Below are 15,304 nucleotides of genomic sequence, written 5' to 3' on the forward strand. Positions count from 1 at the left end.
ATTTGTATTCTCATCTTGCATTATTTTTGACTCTTACAAAGGGCTTTATGTGTTGGTTTAATTGAATTATAATCTTGTATTTTGGCTTGGCCCAGTTGTACTCAAATTTTAATTCTACTTTAATAAGACCTCCTTAATCTAAAAATCAGTGTCTAAAATGAACTTTGCATATTACCTGAATTATCTTTTTCAGATATAGGGATTTTAGATAAATTTAAAAACTTTAAGACATCCATAGTTCTTATTTTTGTTTTTCTACCTTCTGGAAAAGGAAAAGGAAAGGAAATCATTTTTTACTGAATATCTGTTATATGCTGTTCAAGGTAACTTGCATAAATATTATCACAGTCATTGTTCATATACCAGTAGATGGAGCTAATATTACTTGACCTCATTCAGCCCAGGACAACTTGACTAAGCTTACTCATGTCAATGAATCTTGGATTATAAAAACTAGACTGTCAAACAGTTATTAACTATTTTGTTAATTTGAAATAGCATATTTCAGAATCTTAGATTTTAGAACAGTGTCTAAATACCTATCTGTGGCTTGCATTTCTTTATATAGCTGCATCATATATTTATTCAGCATAAATTTATATTCCTTGCCACAAAGCAGAACTCCATACCTCCTGAAGTAATTTCGCCTATGAACTACTTTCACGCTAAGAAGCTTTTTCCTAATATAGAGTAAGAATTTTCTCCCTCTAAAATCCAACTTTTGGTTCTGAATTTATCCCTGGAGGTCATGTAGAAGCTGATGTAACAAAGTACCAAAAACTGGATGACTTACAACAATAGAAATTTATTCTATCTCTGGAGCCTAGAAGTCCAAAATCAAGGAATTGGCAGGGCCATTCTCTCACTGAAATTTCTGGGAAAGAATCTGTGCCATGCTCTTTTTGTAGCTTCTGGTGTTGCCAGCAGTTCTTGTGTTTTTTTTTTTTTTTTTTTTTTTTTTAGCTTTAGATGCGTCTCTCCCCTCTCTGAGGCTTCGCAGGTGGCCAAGTGGTAAAGAATCCGTCTGTCGGGGTAGCAGACAGGGTTTTGATCCCTGGGTCAGGAAGATGCCCTGGAGTAGGCAATGGCAAGGCACTCTAGTATTCCTGCCTGGAGAATCCCATGGGCACAGGAGCCTGGCAGGCTGCAGTCCACGGGGTTGCAGAGTTGGACACGACTGAGTGACTGAGCATACTCCCATCTCTGCCTCCATCATAACATGGTATTTCCCTGTGTGTCTGTGTTTGTATTTTCACTTCTTATAAAACACAGATTAGGGCTCACCCTAATGATGTCATTCTAGCTTGACTATATCTGCAAATACCCTATTTCCAAGTAGTATCATGTTCACAAGTACCATGGGTTAGAAAATACACATTATTTAGGGGGGCATAATTCAGCCCATAATTCAGCTTATTACAGTTCCACTGTTTGAATTACTAATTGAAGAGCAAAAAGGAGAAGATAAAGGTGAAATAGTTCCACTTTAGAGAATCTCAGACTAGTCGAAAAAGATCCATATAGAATTAGAACATGTTGAAAGTGATTGAAAACAAAAATGCTATGAGATTAGAGGGGAACAAGTGATCCATTCTGATTAGGCAGGTGGAGCACTGAATAGTCAGTACTCTGTGTGTTTTGAATATATTTAATTTCCCAACTTATAATGGGAACATTATTGTTTGCCCCTTAATTTCATTTTTTACTTTTTATTTCTATTTTTTGTGACAAACCAGGTAATATTTTCCTAATGTATTATGTCTTTAGTGTTTGCTGACAAAGACTTTCTTCATTTCAACCTTACATAGCTATTCATCAGTAATTGTGGGGACATAATGGTCAAGCTCAATTTTTGTTTTCAAATTCTTCATCTACATTATGGAAATTTAAACTTTATTATGTAAAAATGATAATGGGAAATTACAGCAACAATAATAATCCTAGATTTAGGAATCATCATGTAGGAAGAATAGGAAGTTAAATGTTTACTTAGAAATTCGTTCTGATTTTTATCTTCTCTGATTGCTGTAGCTAGGCCTTCCAACACTATGTTGAATAATAGTGGTGAAAGTGGATACCCTTGTCTTGTTCCTTATCTTAGGGGGAATGCTTTCAGTCTTTCACCACTGAGAATAATATTTGCTGTAGGCTTATCATATATGGCCTTTACTATATTGATGTAGGTTTCTTCTATGCCCATTTTTTGAAGAGTTTTAATCATAAATGGGTGCTGAATTTTGTCAAAGGCTTTTCTGCATCTATTGAGATTATCATATGGTTTTTATCTTTTAATCTGTTAATATAGTATATCACATTGATTGATTTGCACATATTGAAGAATCCTCTTGTCCCTGAAATAAACCAAATTTGATCATGGTGTATGAGCTTTTTGATGTGTTGCTGAATTCTGTTTGCTAAAATTTTCTTGAAGATTTTTGCATCCATATTCATCAGTGATATTGGCCTGTAGTTTTCTTTTTTTGTGTTGTCTTTGGTTTTGGTCAGGGTGATGGTGGCCTCATAAAATGAGTTTGGAAGTGTTCCTTTCTCTGTAATTTTTTGAAAGCGTTTTAGAAGGATAGGCATTAGCTCTTCTCTAAATGTTTGATAGAATTCTCTTGTGAAGCCATCTAGTCCTGGGCTTTTGTTTTTTTGTTTTAGGAAGTCCTCAGTTCAGTTCAGTTCAGTCACTCAGTCGTATCCGACTCTTTGCGACCCCATGAATTGCAGCACGCCAGGCCTCCCTGTCCATCACCAACTCCTGGAGTTCACCCAAACTCATGTGCATCAAGTCGATGATGCCATCCAGCCATCTCATCATCCGTCGTCCCCTTCTCCTCCTGCTCCCAATCCCTCCCAGCATCAGAGTCTTTTCCAATGAGTCAATTCTTCGCATGAGGTGGCCAAAGTATTGGAGTTTCAGCTTCAGCATCAGTCCTTCCAATGAACACACAGGACTGATCTCCTTTAGGATGGACCAGTTGGATCTCCTTGCAGTCCAAGGGACTCTCAAGAGTCTTCTCCAACACCACAGTTCAAAAGCAGCAATTCTTTGGCGCTCAGCTTTCTTCACAGTCCAACTCTCACATCCATACATGACTACTGGAAAAACCATAGCCTTGACTAGATGGACCTTTGTTGACAAAGTAATGTCTCTGGGTTTTAATATGCTGTCTAGGTTGGTCATAACTTTCCTTCCAAGGAGTAAGCATCTTTTAATTTCATGGCTGCAATCACCATCTGCAGTGATTTTGGAGCCCCCCCAAAATAAAGCCTGACACTGTTTCCACTGTTTCCCCATCTATGTCCCATAAAGTGATGGGACCAGATGCCATGATCTTCGTTTTCTAAATGTTGAGCTTGAAGCCAACTTTTTCACTCTCCTCATTCACTTTCATCAAGAGGCTTTTTAATTCCTCTTCACTTTCTGCCATAAGGGTGGTGTATCTGCATATCTGAGGTTATTGATATTTCTCCCAGCAATCTTGATTCCAGCTTGTGCTTCTTCCAGCCCAGAGTTTCCCTTGATGTACTCTGCATATAGCTACAGCAATCAGAGAAGAAAAAGAAATAAAAGGAATCCAGATTGGAAAAGAAAAAGTAAAGCTCCCGTTGTTTGCAGATGACATGATACTATATATAGAAAACCATTAAGATAGTATCAGAAAATTACTAGAGCTAATCAGTGAATTTAGCAAAGTTGCAGGATACAAAATCAATACACAGAAATCAATTGCATTTATATATACTAACAATGAAAAATCAGAAAGAGAAATTAAGGAAGCAATCCCATTCACCATTGCAACAAAAAGAATGAAATATCTAGGAATAAACTTACCTAAGGAGACAAAAGAACTGTACACAGAAAATTATAAGACACTGATGAAAGAAATCAAAGTTGACATAAACAGATGGAGAGATATTCCATGTTTCTGGTTAGGAAGAATCAATATTGTGAAAATGACTATATTACCAATCTACAGATTCAATGTGATCCCTATCAAATTACCAGTGGCATTTTTCACAGAACTAGGGCAATAAATTTCACAATTCTTATGGAAACACAAAAGACCCCAAATAGCCAAAGCAGTCTTAAGAAAGAAGAATGGAGCTGGAGGAATCAACATTCCTGACTTCAGATTATACTACAAAGCTACAGTCATCAAGGCAGTAGGGTACTGGCACAAAAACATAAATATAGACCAATGAAACAAGATAGAAAGCCCAGAAATAAACACACACACCTATGGGTACCTTATTTTTGACAAAGGAGGCAAGAATATACACTGGGGCAAAGACAGCCTCTTCAATAAATGGTGCTGGGAAAACTGGACAGCTACATGTAAAAGAATGAAATTAGAACACTTCCTAACACCATACACAAAGATAAACTCAAAATGGATTAAAGATCTAAATGGAAGATCAGAAACTATAAAAGTCTTAGAGGGAAACATAGGCAGAACACTTGATGAGATAAATCAAAGCAAGATCGTCAATGACCCACCTCCTAGAGTAACGGAAATAAAAACAAAAGTAAATAAGCGGGACCTGATTAAACTTAAAAGCTTTTTCATAGCAAAGGAAATGATAAGGTGAAAAGACAACCCTCAGAATGGGAGAAAACAACAGCAAACGAAACAACTGACAGAGGATTAATTTCCAAAATATACAAGCAGCTCATACAACTCAATGCCAGAAAAGCAAAAAACCCAATCGAAAAGTGGGAAAAAGACCTAAACAGACATTTCTCCAAAGAAGACATACAGATGGCCAACATGACACATGAAAAGATACTCACCATCATTCATTCTCATTCTCATTTGCATAGAGAAATGCAAATCAAAACTACAATGAGATATCACCTCACACCAGTGAGAACAGCCATCATCAAAAAGTCTACAAACAATAAATGCTGGAGAGGGTGTGGAGAAAAGGGAATGCTCTTGTACTGTTGGTGGGAATGTAAATTGGTACAGCCACTATGGATGATGTTATGGAGATTCCTTAAAAAATTAGGAATAATTTTTTATTCCCATGACCCACCACGCCAATTCCTAGGCGTATACCCTAAGGAAACCAAACTTGAAAAAGACACATGTATCCCATTGTTCATTGCAACACTATTTACAATAACTAGAACATGGAAGTGACCTAGGTGTCCATCGACAGATGAATGGATAAAGAAGCTGTGGTACATATACACAATGGAATATTGCTCAGTCATAAAATGGAATGCATTTGAGTCAGTTCTAATGAGGTGGATGAACCTAGAACCTATTATACAGAGTGAAGTAAGTCAGAAAGAGAAAGATAAATACCATATTCTAATGCATTTAAACAGAATCTTAAAAAATGATACAGAAGAATTTATTTACAGGGCAGCAATGGAGAAACAGACATAAAGGATAGATTTATGAACACGGGGAGAGGGGAAGAGAGGGTGAGAGGTATGGAAAGAGTAACATGGAAACTTACACTACCATATGTAAAATAGATAGCCAACAGGAATTTGCTGTATGGATCAGGAAACTTAAGCAGGGACTCTGTATCAACTTAGAGGGGTGGGGTGGGGTGGGGAGCGAGATGGGAGGGGAGTTCAAAAGGGAGGGATTATATGTATACCTATGGCTGATTCATGTTGAAATTTGATAGAAGACAAAATTCTGTAAAGCAATCACACCCGTGGTGGATTCATGTCAATGTATGGCAAAACCAATACAGAATTGTAAAGTAAAATAAAAATTAATTAATTAATTAATTAATTTTTAAAAAAGAAAAAATCCATACTGATCTTTAGATGATGAGTAAGTGTCCTTTAGACAGAAAAGAGGAATAAGGCATTCTTGGTAGGAAAATAATACAAGGAAAAAGTAGAAGTAAGACAAATTGTTTGGAGTTGATGTGTTTGCAATTAGAAAGCCTACAGTTGGAAAAGCAATTTGGAATCAGATTGTGTAAGATTTTTGTATGCCAAACTGAGGTGCATGGGCTTTGTTCTTTAAGAAACTAGGAACCATGAGAGTCTATTCTCTCTATAAATGATAAACCTTCCAACACATGAAGTAGCTCACATATTTCCCATGAGATTGTCTTCTGCACACAAATCAGTCAGTTCAGCTCAGTTGCTCAGTCGTATCTGTCTTTTTGTGACCCCATGGACTGCAGCACACTAGGCCTCCCTGTCCGTCACCAACTCCTGGAGTTTACTCAAACTCATGTCCATTGAGTCGGTGATGACATCCAACCATTTAATCCTCTGTTGTCCCCTTCTCCTCCCATCTTCAATCTTTCCCAGCATCAGGGTCTTTTCCAGTGAGTCAGTTCTTCACATCAGGTGGCCAGAGTATTGGAGTTTCAGCTTCAGCATCAGTCCTTCCAAAGAATATTCAGGACTGATTTCTTTTAGGATGGACTGATTGGATCTCCTTGCTGTCCAAGGGACCCGTAAGAGTCTTCTCCAACACCACAGTTCAAAAGCATCAATTTTTCGGTCCTCTTCACATAATATGGTTTGACTTTATCACTTTTGGATAATTTTTCTGTGAACATACTTCAGTTTATATGTGGCAGTTATTAAATACACTTTATTCTGTTTCCTTTTGCATTTTTAAAATGCTGCTTTCACATGTGTAATTTCTTAGATATTACCATTTCCCCCCCTTTTTTCTCTCTCTTCCCACCATACACACAATACATCCCAACACATACAAAACCTCAGAATTTTATCTCATTAACTGAGTAGACACTTTATTAACTATATTTTTGGTGAATAAAGTGATTGATTGCTAGTATCAACAAGAAATTTGTATTTGGTAGCAATGCTACAGACCTCTTCTTATCCTCTCTAACAAAGCATTGAGGTGGCTATTTTTTTTACTTGTCTGTAATGAGGTGATGCCCAAAATCAAAAGTGGGTAGTAGCCAAGCTCTGAATTGGGGACCAACTAATAAAATATCAACTTCTAAAACTCTAAAGTTTTAAAATCCTGAATACAAAAGGATAAATTATTTGGAAAATTTCAATAATTTTATTCTACAGTTTTCTTAAAGGTGGTCCTACAATACAAGAAAACCATTGCTTTATTTTCATTAAACCAATATAGATTAAAAGATCAAGTAAGTGTTACCTACTTATGATATCGCTTCCTGCCGTTGTCTCCAACTATGCCAAACATCTTTAGTGCCATTATTGTTAGCTTGGAAGGCTAGGTAACAACCTTTGCAGATGTACCAACTTAAACAGGGAGAAAACAATGGCTAACTGTTACAAAATAGGGTGGGGTAGTAGCAAACATACCCCAGGTGGTTTAAGTGAATTCCTTGAAAGTTGGCCAGTGGAAATTTGGAAGACTGGGCAACATGTTGCCTTTTGTGAACAGTGGGTGGCATTTTTAATAATGAATCTTGTCCATACAAGCAAATGATTGTTTTCGAAACAAAAATAATAACAAAAATCCAACAAAGTGTATCTAAACATGATGAAAACTAAATTTAAAAAAGTAGATATTCATGATTATAACCGAATACTAAAACTAAAGAATCTAAGTCTTAGCTTTGGCTGAGGCCTTGTAAGCATGTGCAAATGTCTCCCATATATCAAATGAGGTGTGAGATTAGCCTATGGTACTTGCAAAGGAGATGATCAAAAACTAGTTCTGAGTAGGTCTCCACCCATGTTGATGATCCAAAAGGGCAGAAATGGAGATTAGAAGAGGAATTAGGGGAAAGCTATCAGAGGACTGTAAGTCTACTATCCTCTGCTTTTTTATACTGCCTTGAAAAACAGGCATCAAAACCAGCGAGCTTGGCATGGTTCTTCGAAGTTCTTGCTTCTTGGAGACCTACTGGACCCAGTGTCAGGTCAGACAGATGAAAGGGTAGGAGGCTGCTCTGAGCATGGAATGAGGAGACATTGATCCATGGAGGCAGTCTGTTTTTCCAGAATTTGTTGGGGACAAAGAATGCGTGAGTTTCTTACAGACCAGATGAGGGAAAGGAGAAGTAGAGAAGAGTAGGTGAGGAGGCTCTGCGAGATTCTCTCTCTCAGAAGAGAGACGCTGGAGGGGCACCCTGAAAGTCTAGGGGCCCAGGTAGGAATCATGGGCACTCAATCAGAGGTGGTTCATTGCCCTGCACCACAGGAAACTTGGATACGTCTTCCCAGTAATGGGCTTCCCTCCAAGGAAACTTGAAAATCATTCCCGAAGAGAATACAGCTTTCAACACCTGCCAAGTCCAGAGAATTTTACATATAACATTATAATACTTTCAGGTATACAGCATAATAACTCATAATTTGCATATATTACAAAATGATATCTGCAATAAGTATTATTAACACCCATCCCCATACACACTTACAATTTTTTTCTTCTGATGACAAATTTTAAGATCTAGAACAATAGTAATTCTAAAGATTAGATTTGGTTGCAAGTGATGGGGAAATCAAAACCATAAGCATAAGCAAGATTTTTATCTACCTCCCACATGCTAGCAACATGCAGCGACTCTATGGTTATCAGAGCACCAGATTCCTTCTGCATCATGGCTTTGCCATCCCGAATACCTGGCCTCTTCATCTTTTCTACGTGGCTGCTTACCTTCTGGCCCCAGGGTTTGCGCTACAACAAGTGGTAAGGAGTAGGGACAAAACACATCTTCTCCGTGTAAGGACGTTTTCTAGATGTCATACAGTACATTTTTGCTAAATCACATAGGCCAGAATTTAGTGACATGAGCCCAGCTATCTCCTGGAGTTCCTCAAAATCATGTCCATTGAGTTGGTGATGGCCATCCAACCATCTTATCCTGTCTTCTGCTTCTCCTCCTGCCCTCAATCTTTCCCAACATCAGGATCTTTTCCAATGAGTCAGCTCTTCGCATCAAGTTGCCAAAGTATTGGAGCTTCAGCTTTAGCATTAGTCCTTCCAATGAATATTCAGGGCCCTGGAGTACAGCTATGATAATGTCACTTCTCCATGTAAACTTTTAATAAGTTCCTCATTTCCTATGGAACAAATACAATCATTTTAGCCTAGAATCTGCTGCTTCCCACAATATTATCCAAAACATAATCTTTAGGTCTGTCTTCCATTTTATCTTTTTAAACAATCATCCTTTGTGGAAATATTCCATACATCCCATAAACACCTGACACTTTTAGTCCTCTCTACCTTTGCTAATGAAGTTGTTTTTGCTTAGACCAACCACCTCCCCACCTCTCCCCTTACGTGCACTCCCCCCTCAACTTCTTCTTTTTCTTCTACATATTTTATTATTCTGCAAAGACCTATGAAATGCCACCTTCTTCATGAAGTGTGGCCAAACACCAATGTTTTTATAAACTTATTTCTATAGGTCAGGTCTTAAGTAGTTTGTATATCCATTATTCTCTTACCACATCATACATTTATTAAATAAATAAATTTTATTTAATTTTAATTCACCCACAGTACTTTGTATTTTAAGTAGATGTGGTAAATATTTATTGAATTAGTAACATAATATTTTGTCTTCTCTATGATTTGGTGCTCCTTGGAAGCAAACTTGCACTGTTAAGAGGTGAAGAAGCATATTTAGGCTCTCATTCTTTACTTCCAGTTAAAATCTAGTTCCAGACAATAGGAAGTAAATGGTATTACTACTTGAAACCAAATGAGTCATTCATAAACTGATTCAGAATCAACCTTACATCTTTTTCAAGGACACCAGCCGTAGCAAAAATATATTACAAACTCCACATATTCTGTCCTCATAAAGAATGTATCTTTATTAGTCATCCTTTAGCATTCCTTCAGCATGATAGTTCCTCAGTGTGACAGTTTAAATTTATAGACAAATCTATTTTCAACAGTCAAAAAAGAAAAAAATTTGGGTATTTTGTGTTTGGGTAAACCTGATTAATATCAAGTTTGAGCAACACTCAGAATGATAATTAAGCTTGTGAATACTTAGATAACTTGTGAATGCATAGAATAAAATGTGGTAGTTATCAGAAGGTGTAAACTACAAGTTACAACAAATTAGATTTACTTTCTCTTTCAGTTACCATAATGGAAAATCAGGGAAACATTATGTGCACATATATCTTGATTTCTTTGTTATTTGAAAGTGTTCTTTATGAAATGTAGAACAGCAATAAAAGAAATAAAAGAGAGACAAAAGTCACCATCTAATAATCACTTCTCTTTGTTTTTCCAAATTCTCTCCAGTTCATTTCCATTATCTTATTTAGTCACCAAATGTTTGTTGAACATGTTCCCTCACCTCACCTCGTCTCACCACCCCTGGACCCCTGACAACCACTAATCTTTTTATCTTGTCCATAGTTTTGACTTTTCCAGAATGTCATGCAGTTGGACTCACACAGTATGTAACCTTTTTAGATTGATTTCTTTCACTTAGTAACATGCATTTAATGTTCCTCCATATCTTTTCAGCTTGATAGGTCATTTGATTTTGTGCTGAATAATATTCACTGTTTGGGTGTACCACAGTTTATTTATCTATTCCTCTACTGAAGGATATCTTGGTTGCTTCCAACTTTTGCTGAGTATAAATGAAGCTGCTGTAAATATTTTGGGAAAGTTTTTATGTGTACTTAAGTTTTCAGTTCAATTGAGTTAATATCAAGGAGTACAGTTGCTGGATTTTACAGTGAAAGTGGCCTTAGTTTTATGAGAAAGCACCAAACTGTTTTTCAAAGTGGCTATACTATTTTGCACACCCACTAGCAATGAATGAGAATTTCTATTGCTTCCAAGCTCACCAGCTTTTGGTATTACCATTGTTCCTAGATTTTGGCCATTCTAATGGGTAGGTAGTGGGACTACTTACCTTTTCAAGAACTGCTGATCCTATTGATTATACCAAATACATACTTCCTTGGCTGTTATAAATTTTGAAGCAGCATGGTCCCAAAGCACCTGTCAATTTTTGTTCATCAATCCTTTGCAGTCTTAGTAACCAAGTTTAGACTAACAATTGCCTTTATTGTTTTCTCTAAAATCTGAAAAATGATATTGTCTGAAAAACAAGGCAAATTTTATGAGATAAACTGGTTTTTAGCAGACTGTATCTTTACAGGATATCTGGGTAGTTTAGAGCTTCCATTATGTGTATCTTTTGTCCCTGGGGAGTTTTGTGATTTGCCTTTCACCCCTATCTGATTGGACAGTCCATAGATCCAGCCCCAAATCACCATCATTCATTTTTATCCTCATCAAGAAAAACCTTTTCACTCTAAGAGGACTTCCAAATTTGTTTCAAAACCAAGATTTTACAATTTTTGTTTTATACAGTTAAGAACTAGAGGGAAATGTCTTGAATGGATAGCTTTGATGTTTATTTATTTGTGATTTTTTCCTTAAATAATGATAGCTTTAAATTATATAATTATGGTGGAACAGAGGAGTGGTAGCTACAGCTTTAACTTGTTAACTATTTTTAAAAGAACACTGCTGCTGCTGCTGCTGCTGCTAAGTTGCTTCAGTCCTGTCCGACTCTGTGCGACCCCATAGACGGCAGCTCACCAGGGTCCCCCATCCCTGGGATTCTCCAGGCAAGAACACTGGAGTGGGTTGCCATTTCCTTCTCCAATGCATGAAAGTGAAAAGTGAAAGTGAAGTTGAAGTCGCTCAGTTGTGTCCGACTCTTAGCGACCCCATGGACTGCAGCCTATCAGGCTCCTCTGTCCATGAGATTTTCCATCTGTTAATAGCATCTACACATGTAAATATTTAATTAAATATTCCTAAATGAAATCTTCAGTGAATCACAAAGCAACCCTTACTACACTGAGAAAATTTCAAATTTATAATGCCAGAAAGGCACCCTAGATTTAACCCCTAGCTTCCCTGACTGAACACAAAGCCCTAGTTCTGTTATACATTTTGCAGTTACTAGAGCAGAAAGTGCAGGTTAGATGTTACTCGTGATCATACCCTTTTCTATGTAATTTGAATAGCCTTTATCCAACCAATAAAGGGAGAAGAAAAACAGTCCCTGGCAAATTCAGAATTATTTGTGATATTTAAAAAATAATGGTTAATATCAACTGAGTCTGTGGACATACACAGAAAAACTAGTTTCCAAAGCAACAGTAACCAAGTTGCCCTTATAAATCCAACTATGTGAATTATTTATTTCTAGAGATTTTTCAGTAAGGATAATAAAACCAAGTACACAGTAGCTATTCCATATTTTCAGCAGCTGCCATTTAAAAAGAAAATCATGAGGCATTTAGAAGAAAAATAAATATTCTGAACTAGCACATTTGTGTGTTATTCTTACCATTTACCTCATTTTCATGGCATGGGAAAAATTGTGCACAGAAATGAAAGGTGACCTTTTTATGTCACGTATAGGTTAAGTAGGCATGTTTTCTCAACAGAGATACACAGCTAATGAACATTATCTAAGCACCATCCCACCAGCAAGACTCTTTAGATATCTGAGCAGAGAGATAGCTCTCATTGTCCATGAAACAAGGTCCCTTTCTCTATTCTTTCTACTAATAAGTGGGTAGTGATTCAGTGAGTAATAGGAGAGAGGTGATTCCATCAGCTGGGGTCACAAATACTCAAGTTTCATATACACTTAAGCAACTTGTGACATCCACCCCCCATCACTGAGGGATGTTTTTGTTTATTGTCCTTCCACAGGTCCCTTAGGATGATCTCTGGGCATGTCTTTTATTCTCTTCAAGCCTGGCTTACCTTCCTTTAAATCTGCTTCCTCCACAGGCAAAGCTGAATTGGTGGTATTGAGTATTCAGTATTTCCTGTATTGACATCGCTTAGGCACAAGCTTAAAATGTTTGTCTTTCTCTTTACTCTCTCCTGTCTCTTAAAGTCTAGCACAAAATACACAATAGCATGGAGGGTATCTTGTTCAGTTTTCCCAGGATTATGAGGCCATGTTTCCCCAGGTTGCTAGGGTTTTCCCACAGCTCTGTTAACGGTTCATTGCTACCAGTAACAATATGTTATCAATCAACCTTTCTGGTTGATTCAATAACTTCAGTCTTGGATATTCTCTTTTGTACAGAAAAAAGTAAAAATGATGGAGACATAGCATCACTGTTCAGTAACATTTCATGTATATCTGTCCTTAAGAATGTAGTTGAATTGAGCAAAATCACAACCTGTATCTTTGTTGTACCCATATACTGAAAACATGGATAAATTATTAGAATTGATTCATATTTTGTAATTTTTAAAAATTTGCTCTGAGATGCAAAATACTTGGTTCATGCAAAATAGGATATAGACATTTATTTAAGGAGATTTGAGCTATATTTCTTCTCCTTCAGGTGACACTCAGTTGATAATTATATTGACATTTAGCAATTAGTTTGTGATTGTTTGATCAATTGAGACTCCCCAATATGATGATGAATAGTTGACTTTGAATGATAGCTACATTCCAGTGAAATGGTAAGACTTTGATATCTAAATAAAAGATAGTAAACAGGTTGCTATCTCACTATTGAAGTGGCACTCACTCCAAAAATTAAGAACTTCTGACTTTTATCAGCTTATAGGTTCTAGTTTTTCTCTAAATTTCAGTGGCTGGGTATGATAACCTTAGAAAAGTGGGTGTCAAACACAAGTCCTCCTCTACTCTTAGACATAGAATCTCAGGATTGCTCCTGAGGAAAAAAAATCTGAAAACCATTTCCTAACCTTTTTGCTAAGGATGCATCAATATAGAGATGTACTAAGCTTTATCATCAATAGCTTCTGCTATCTGTTTTATTCCAGTACATTTTGCATGCATTATTTTACAACTGCAAAGAGGTAAATGGATGAGTAAATAAGTATTAGTCACAAGTACTTATCCAGTTTACCACCATTAGACTGCAACAAGTGTGAAATAAATCTGTTTTGAATTAATAATCTGAATTAGCTCTGTTAAGTTCAAGATGGCAGCACAGGGTAAATATTTAGTGCTGAGAAGAATGTCAGGAAGAGAAGGGCACTCAGGGAGAGACATGGAGGCCAAGCTAGGGAACGTTGGAGAGGATGACAAAAGTCCACTTCTTCTGATGAAAATGCTTGGACTGAGGAGAGAGTAGGGAGTCATATAATAGCACATATTAATCATAGTTGTTACAAGTAATTCATACAAGTATGGATGAAGTGAACTGAGAACTTCCAGATTTTCAAGTTGGATTTAGAAAAGGCAGTGGAACCAGAGATCAAATTGCCAACATGCATTGGATCACAGAAAAAGCAAGAGAGTTCCAGAAAAACATCTATTTCTGCTTAACTGACTATGCTAAAGCCTTTGGCTGTGTGGATCACAACAAACTGAAAAATTCTTCAAGAGATGGGAATACCAGACTGTCTGCCTCCTGAGAAATATGTATGCAGGTCAAGAAGCAACAGTTAGAACCAGATTTGAAACAATGGACTGGTTCCAAACTGGGAAAAGAGTATGTCAAGGCTGTATATTGTCACCCTGCTTTTTCAACTTATATGCAGAGTACATCATGCAAAATGTTGGGCTGGATGAAGCATAGGCTGGAATCAAGATTGCCAGGAGAAATATCAATAACCTCAGATGTGCAGATGACATCACCCTTATGGCAGAAAGCAAAGAGGAACTAAAGAGCCTCTTCATGAAAGTGAAAGAAGAGAGCGAAAAGTTGGCTTAAAACTCAGTATTCAAAAACAAAGATCATGGAATCTGGTCCCATCACTTCATGGCAAATAGGTGGGTAAACAATGGAAACAGTGACAGACTTTATTTTCTTGGGATCCAGAATCACTGCAGATGGTGACTGAAGCCATGAAATTAAAAGACAGTTGCTTCTTGGAAGGAAAGCTATGACCAACCTAGACAGCATATTAAAAAGTGGAGATATTACTTTGCCAACAAAGGTCTGTATAATCAAAGCTGTGATTTTCCAGTAGTCATATATGGATATGAGAGCTGGACTATAAAGAAAGCTGAGTGCTGAAGAATTGATGCTTTTGAGCGGTGGTGTTGGAGAACTCTTGAGAGACCCTTGGACTGCAAGAAGGTCAAAACAGTCAATCCTAAAGGAAATCAGTCCTGAATATTCATTGGAAGGACTGATCCTGAAGCTCCAATACTCTGGCCAGCTGGTGCAAAGAACTGACTCTTTGGAAAAGACCCTGATGTTGGGAAAGATTGAAGGCGGGAGGAGAAGGGGAGGGCAGAGGATGAGATGGTTGGATGGCATCACCGACTCAATGGACATGAGCTTGAGCAAGCTCTGGGGCCTGGTTTGCTGCAGTCCATGTTGTCGCAAAGAGTCAGACATGACTGAGTGACT

The sequence above is a fragment of the Oryx dammah genome, unplaced genomic scaffold, assembly GCF_014754425.2.
Source record: "Oryx dammah isolate SB20612 unplaced genomic scaffold, SCBI_Odam_1.1 HiC_scaffold_18, whole genome shotgun sequence".
Taxonomy (NCBI): Eukaryota; Metazoa; Chordata; class Mammalia; order Artiodactyla; family Bovidae; genus Oryx; species Oryx dammah.